The sequence below is a fragment of the Cucumis melo genome, unplaced genomic scaffold (assembly GCF_025177605.1).
Source record: "Cucumis melo cultivar AY unplaced genomic scaffold, USDA_Cmelo_AY_1.0 utg002156l, whole genome shotgun sequence".
In the NCBI taxonomy this organism is placed as follows: domain Eukaryota; kingdom Viridiplantae; phylum Streptophyta; class Magnoliopsida; order Cucurbitales; family Cucurbitaceae; genus Cucumis; species Cucumis melo.
This window is the reverse complement of record NW_026124952.1, coordinates 7501-15000: the sequence shown is the minus strand read 5'-3', so window position 1 is coordinate 15000 and position 7500 is coordinate 7501. Positions and strand designations below refer to the sequence as shown.

At 31.6% G+C, this 7500-nt stretch overlaps 4 non-coding genes across 4 annotated transcripts; 2 read left to right on the top strand and 2 right to left on the bottom strand.

The window, feature by feature from the left end:
- The first annotated feature begins 2647 nt into the window (after nt 1-2647).
- TRNAC-GCA (transfer RNA cysteine (anticodon GCA)) lies at nt 2648-2719 on the top strand. Its single transcript has one exon. It is a non-coding gene; the product is annotated as a tRNA-Cys (tRNA).
- A 3079-nt stretch (nt 2720-5798) lies between these two features.
- TRNAD-GUC (transfer RNA aspartic acid (anticodon GUC)) lies at nt 5799-5872 on the bottom strand. Its single transcript has one exon. It is a non-coding gene; the product is annotated as a tRNA-Asp (tRNA).
- Nucleotides 5873-6191: 319 nt separating this feature from the next.
- Nucleotides 6192-6275, bottom strand: TRNAY-GUA (transfer RNA tyrosine (anticodon GUA)). Its single transcript has one exon. It is a non-coding gene; the product is annotated as a tRNA-Tyr (tRNA).
- Nucleotides 6276-7376: 1101 nt separating this feature from the next.
- On the top strand, nt 7377-7448 carry TRNAT-GGU (transfer RNA threonine (anticodon GGU)). The gene has a single exon. It is a non-coding gene; the product is annotated as a tRNA-Thr (tRNA).
- The last annotated feature ends 52 nt before the right edge of the window (nt 7449-7500 follow it).

The following is a 7500-nucleotide window of genomic DNA, read 5'->3' as shown; positions in this document are numbered from 1 at the left end:
CAAGAATTCTTGACGGTATCGAGCTGGAACAATCTGTTCTTCCTGAATACCTGGATTCAGTGCCAAAGAATTTCCTGTCGCTACCATATAGTATTCATCTCGACTTGGTGATAAATAAAGCATCCGCACTTTTTTTAATCTCTCTGAAATTTCATAAAATGGAGTTTCGAGAGATCCCCAATCACCAATCCTTGCATGAATTGCTAATGATCCAATAAGTCCAACATTAATTCCTTCAGACGTGTCAATTGGGCAAATGCGTCCATAATGACTAGGATGGATATCTCGTATCCGAAAACTAGCAGTTCGCCCTGTCAATCCTCCTGGGCCCAAATAACTCAATTTTCGCCCATGAACTATTTGTGTCAATGGATTAGTTCGATCTAAAACTTGAGATAATGGGTGTAATCCGAAAAAAGATTCAAATGTGGTTGTTAATGGAGTTGAAGTTACCAAATTCTGAGGAGTCGGTATTAATTTATGCCTAATTGCTCCACATATAGTTCCTCTAACCATATTTTCTAAACGAACTAGAGCCAATCCGAATTGATCTTGTAAGAGATCCGCAACAGAACGAATCCGTTTATTTTTCAAATGATTCATATCGTCAAGTGTACCCATTCCAAATTTAAGTCCAATCAAATGATCTGCAGCTGCCAATATATCTCGCTGTAACAAAAATGTATTGTTCTCAGGTATATCAAGATTAAGTCTCTGGTTCAGATTTCGTCGACCAATCCTTCCTAATTCACATCTTTGTTGAAAGAATTTCTTTTGTAATTCCTTACATAAGGATTCAGAAAATACCGGATCTCCGCCTACACAAGAAAATTGTTGATAAAACTCCAAAATGGCATTTTCTTTTGATCTAATTTTTTTTTTCTCCTTATCATTCAGGAAAGACAAAAAAATTTCAGGGTAGCAAACATTCTCGAGAATTTCTCTTAGATTCGAACCCATAGCTGATGATAGAACTAGAATAGATATTTTCTGTTTCCTACTCACACGAGCCCATATCCTTGCTTTTCGATCAATCTCTAATTCTAATCTTCCTCCCCAATCAGATATTATGGTGCCGGTATAGACCGAAATTCCGTTATGGTCCAATTCTGACCGGTAATAGATACCGGGGCTTTGCAATATTTGACTGATGACAATTCTGTATAGTCCATTTACTATAGAAGTTCCCAGGGAATTCATTAGAGGAATGTTTCCAATCAAAATTGTTTGTTCTTGCATATCCCTACGGGTTTTCCAAATTAATCCTGCGGATACGTATAATTCAGAAGAATATGTGAGTGATTCATATACAGCATCTCTTTCTTTTATCAATGGTTCTACCAATTTATATGTTTCCACAAATAATTGAAATTCAATTTCTTGATCTGTATCTTCAATTTTTGGAAACTTAGAAAGTTCTTCTGTTAAGCCATGATCAATGAACCTACAAAACCCTTCAAATTGTATCTGATTAAACGCAGGTATTGTAGACATTCTCTCATTTCCACCCCCAAGCATTTTATTTATTTCCCATTTATAAAAAAAATCCCATTATTTGCTTAAAATGGATCGATCTAGCAATGATGGAATTTATATTATGTTTACTGAATCACATGAAATTTTACCTAACTTCATAGGTGTAATAGATGTAATGCATGAAATACATATGAACGTAGGAATAAAGAGACTTTGATACTCAAATTAAATTGGAATTTGCAACAACTACAAATGAATTGGTAAATTCTATTTAGAATTATGGAGTTTTGTATAAAATATCTATATCAAAACAAAAGTGAGTCAATTTCTACCATTATTATGATATTCCAATCGGATTGGGTACTATAAATAGATTCGGGATTTGATCTGAAGAAACAATATAGAATTTTTTTTATTTAACAACATGGAACTTTTTCGTAGATTTCACTGTTAAAAAAAATTCGCATAGAAGAGAGATATTTTACCTATACCTATATTTTTTTTAGTAGAATTCGTAGAATGCGATTGAAGTATGTATAAGGACTTGTATTTATTAATAAACATGTGCAGATATATATATATAGTTAGTTATATATATCGCCTCCTTTATTACAGTTCTATGGGGAACATCACATGTCGTACTCTATCAAAAATTTATATTTTCTATTTAATGATAATGAAAAAAAAATTCTAAAAACAGAATTCCGAACATTTCCTATAAACATCTTATATATATATAAGATATTAGATTTAGATAATAGTAATCGTTTATGTTCTGGGGTTTACATATACTCATAATCGCTATTAAAATTGTCATTAATAAGGATTTTTTTATGGTTATGGAAACGAATCAATACGGATGGATTAGTAATGATTAGTTATCTATCAATTTTTATTTATTTAGGTAAGGTATCCATTTTTGGATTGTTTTCTTATATCATTAGGGAAACCGAATTTGCAATTTCAATCCAAGAATCATTTATGAATTCACAGTCAATAGTTAAAGTTAACGGTTCCCATTTGTCCTGATTTTTTGCTTTTGTGAATGAAAATCCACATTTTTTTTTCAATAGAAAAAGCAAAGTTTTGCGGTTTTTCGTTTTAGATATTGTGTGTTGTAAGATACTATCTATCTAAGAGATAGAGCCAATCCAATATTTTGTATCGTTTTGGCGGCATGGCCGAGCGGTAAGGCGGGGGACTGCAAATCCCTTTTTCCCCAGTTCAAATCCGGGTGTCGCCTCAGCAACAAACAAAAGAATCAAAATACCCTCTTCTGTTTTGCTGATATAACTTTATCATTTTTTTTAGAAGAAAAGCATCTTTAGATTTGCTTGATTCTAAGCATCGTTGGGGTTCTCTAAAATGTTATAAATCCTTGCGTATAGGTTTCGTTTCCAGAATTTAGTAGAGTAATGAAAAATAATCGTTAAATCTTGAGATGATAGCCCTTCGACTACTAATGTAGTGTCTACTCATTGGGTCTTGAATTAGGGAATATAATTTCATTTTTCCTTACGGAAAGGAGGAAGATACTTGATATACGGACTCATGAAAGTATCTGAGTACTCGAGCATTCAATCAATATTATATTGAATGAATAATTGGCTTTTTTTTTTATTTTAATCTTAAAAAAAGAACTTATTTCTTTTCGATAAGCTCTAACCACGCATGTAATAGGCCATCCCATCTTCCGATTGTCTCTATGAAACAATCGGGGGGACAGTAAAGATTAGATCAAATGAGAAAGGAATAATAGTAGGGTTATGTGATAGATACTATCTTGATTCTCTATTTTGAGACTTTTTACTTAATGTAATGAAATGCAGGACAACAAAAGAAAGACTAGGTCTTATTATTCCTACATGTTACTAACATTCTTTTGATACTTCCAAGAGTTTTTCTGCTCTCTTTTATTTATTTGTACTGAATTTTTTCGATTATACTAGAAATCATATAATAACTTGGGATAATTCGATTTTTTGTATTGTTTCATCAATGGTGTTGTGCCCGAATCTCTTTTTGACTATGCGCTAGTGATTCCACTATTATTAGTGAATAATAATTATTAGTGAGCAATAATGGAATAATTCTTTTATATTCATAGAGATAGGGGACATAATTCACATGGATATGGTAAGTCTCGCTTGGGCTGCTTTAATGGTAGTCTTTACATTTTCTCTTTCCCTCGTAGTATGGGGAAGAAGTGGACTCTAGAAGTACTACTAATTGAAAAATAAAACTGTATTGTTTTTGGTTTATTTTATAGATCGTTCTGCAAAACTTTTTTTCTTTTATTTTGAAAAGTAAAAAAAAAAAGAGTTCGGATTATAAGTTTTTAAGTGGATCCATACTTTCAACACGAAAGAACATAGACATAGTGGTTGTCCAATGAGATACTACGCATAATAATATACTACCTCATAATAAGATAGTACCTCGGGGTAGCCACCCACATATTACGTGCTTACCACTTCTTTTATTTATTATTATTAGTATTTTAGTTATTTTCAAAATAGGATTTTTTCTTGTTTTAGGGAACTCATTTCATATCATGCTTCAAACGTTAAATAAAAATGGGGTTTGCTAATTCTTTTCGAAATCCGAAGATAAAAAGTTCCCATGGAACCGAACTCCTGGATCATCTGTCAACTGCTCAATCAATTACTTCTTTCGAATGCTAAAAAAAAATTAGTGGCCTTTCGATTATTTGATTTCAGATTCATTCTAATCAACATGAATTATGAAGCAAAGAAATAGAATTGGGCCACTATGTATATTAGATTAATATTACATATATGTAATTGATATGATATCTATATATAAATAGAAAGATATATATTGTATATTCATCTATATTCAAATTGATCGATATTCAACCTCTATTTTTATAGAGTACAATTTTATATTTATACACTTCAATAACAATAATAGATAGTATGGTAGAAGGATTCATATATTTCTTTCTACCATACTATCGGATCTTATCGAATACTTCTCTCGTAGAATACTGATAATTCTAGTCCGCCAATTTCATTTAAGACGCGAAATTTTAATGCTTTTCATTTTTCTTATCTTCAATCATTGATAAGAACTAAAACGTCAAGGTTAATTCAAATTAATCACTTTGACTGATTGTTTTTACGTATATTATAAGTAAAAAGGCGGTCGGAACTAGAATGAACAGTGCAGTAGCAATAAATGCGAGAATATTTACTTCCATAATATCATCGTTTCATTTTTTATTCGCAATAACTCGGGATTTAATCCCATAGAGATGATAAATGTTTCGCTTGTAAATTCAAGGGGATGCGTTGCATCTCGATGATATCGAATCGTATTAAAATATCATGAATAACAATATCGGAGCTATCAAATCGATTCATCGTCGAGAATTGAATAGTATAACATAGGAAGATCTTTTATCCATACCGAATTTAAACAAAATGGGATTCCTGATGCAATCAAGAATTTCGTTACTTTTTTTTATTTATAATTTTTTGCATTCTTTCTTTTCTATAATCTACTGCCCTCTTATTCAATGCAATCATCTGATGAAGTCTCATCAGACTACCTTTACCCTTACATTGTTTATAAACAAACTCAAGCAAAGAATAGCAGCGAAATTCAAAAAAGGAAAAGGAGGTAGGTTCGAACTAAACTCCTTCCTTTTTTTGTACTTATAAAATCTTCTTAAAAAAAAGAAATAAAAACGAAACTTAAACTTTCAAAAATTCTTAATTACCTCACTAAGAGAGATAGATGGGATCCTTGTTTGTATTAATATCCTCTTTCCTTGAATTAGTAGTGGGACGTATATATCAAAAGTTAAGTGTTAAATTTTAATAAGATAGATTATTTCAAATTCAAATTAGTAATTGAATTTACTAATTGAGGTTACAAAAAATCGGAGCCAGAACGGATATATTTTGCTTTCAGACGAAAAATTAGATCAAAGTTTACTATGTAAACTTTATTTTGTATCGTCCAAATTCCCTTTATGTATGTGCTTTCCGGAAACGTATAGTACTCTATTTCATTAGAAAAATCGGGCGTAATCAACTAGACCCAGTACGCCTTCGAATCCTGAATATGATGCTACCAATAATTGTGGTAATTCACATATGGCACATATGTCTTTCTCCCATCAATTAGTACTCGTTGAAGAAATCAAAATTCCCATATTTTTTTGTTGAAAAATGTGGAAAAAAAATAAGAGAGATCCCGTTTGGAATAAAATTCAGTTATGTTATTTGTTCTCTCTTTCACAGGAAAGGAAGAGATTAATTGATGTATTTTTTTTTTATTGGATTTGGATCCATCGGGACTGACGGGACTCGAACCCGCAGCTTCCGCCTTGACAGGGCGGTGCTCTGACCAATTGAACTACAATCCCAGGGAAATAAAGTGTACAACATATGTTGTTGATTTAATTTCCTTCAAACCTTTCTATGTAGATTTTTGATTCGAATTGTCATATTCTACCAGACAGAGACGCGAGTAATAAAGTAATAGATTGATATGCGCGGAGACATGGACTTTAGTGTGAGAAGCATGGATTAATATTTATTTTTTCGTTATTGTAAAATTGATTGATTATCAATCTGTCAATGAATAAAAAAAGAGTTTTTTTTTTTTATTCTTTCATATCAAGTCAAGTATTTCTGTAGAAGGACAAATAGGTTATATCATTTTATGGTGGATACGCGATATATTGGGCCGAGCTGGATTTGAACCAGCGTAGACATATTGCCAACGAATTTACAGTCCGTCCCCATTAACCGCTCGGGCATCGACCCGGGAAGAATCAATTCCAAGCTTGTTGATAATCCATGATCAACTTCCTTTCGTAGTACCCTACCCCCAGGGGAAGTCGAATCCCCGCTGCCTCCTTGAAAGAGAGATGTCCTGGACCACTAGACGATGGGGGCATACTTGCCCGACTGCCATCATACTATGATCATAGTATGAATAGTTTTTTGAAATTGTCAATATAAAATAAATATAATGGACTAATATGATGCAATTCGACGTATTTTTCTTTCTTTCATTATTCCATCGAAATTTTTTTATTTGTGATTTCTATTTATGAATCGTTCATTCTAATCACCATTCCCCATATAATTCTATATAGAAATTATTTTATTTTAAATTGCATTTTTTTTTTATTTATTTCATTTAAATAATATACATAAATTTGCAAATTGGAATATATAGTTATATTACTTATATTATAGAATATCAAATGAAAATAGTGATTAGTAGTGATTAGAGGAAACCTCTAAAATAAACAAAAATAATAAATATTAGAAAAAAAAAATATTCTTTTTTTATTTTATTCTTTTTTTATTTAAATAATACGAAGGCTAGTACCCTTCGGGAATTGGTCTGCCATATGCTATAAACAGGATTAAACTCCATTTCTCATACTTTCACTCATTGATTCACTCATTGTTAAGATTAGGTTAGGTATATTTCGATCTCACACTAAGCCAAGAAATTAAAAAACGATAAATTTTGAAATCTGGGGATAGGGATCAACAAGTTATTGAAAATTTTTTTCTCGCCAAATAGAATTGCTTTATCAATGATTCGGTGAATGTATCTATGTTCAATTCGTGTGTGTACATGTATGAATCAAATTCATTTCGTTAGGATGGGGCTCATCAATTTAATTAGGGATCGGTCGTATGATGAAACAATTCATTGCATTGATCAAATCCAATATCAAAAAACTATTTTACCTATACTCATTAGATAAATCCAATTTTTCGTTACTCAATGAGCGACTATGTAGATAAGATATATTTATGTACATATCTTATTATTTATAATTTATAATAATTATATACACTCAACTCATCGTGGCTAGTGTCTGACTCAGAAATTGAATCAAATAGGCCTTTTTAACTCAGTGGTAGAGTAACGCCATGGTAAGGCGTAAGTCATCGGTTCAAATCCGATAAGGGGCTTTGGCTTTTTTCATAAAACTCCAGCCGTAGTATTCATATTTGATTGAGGGGA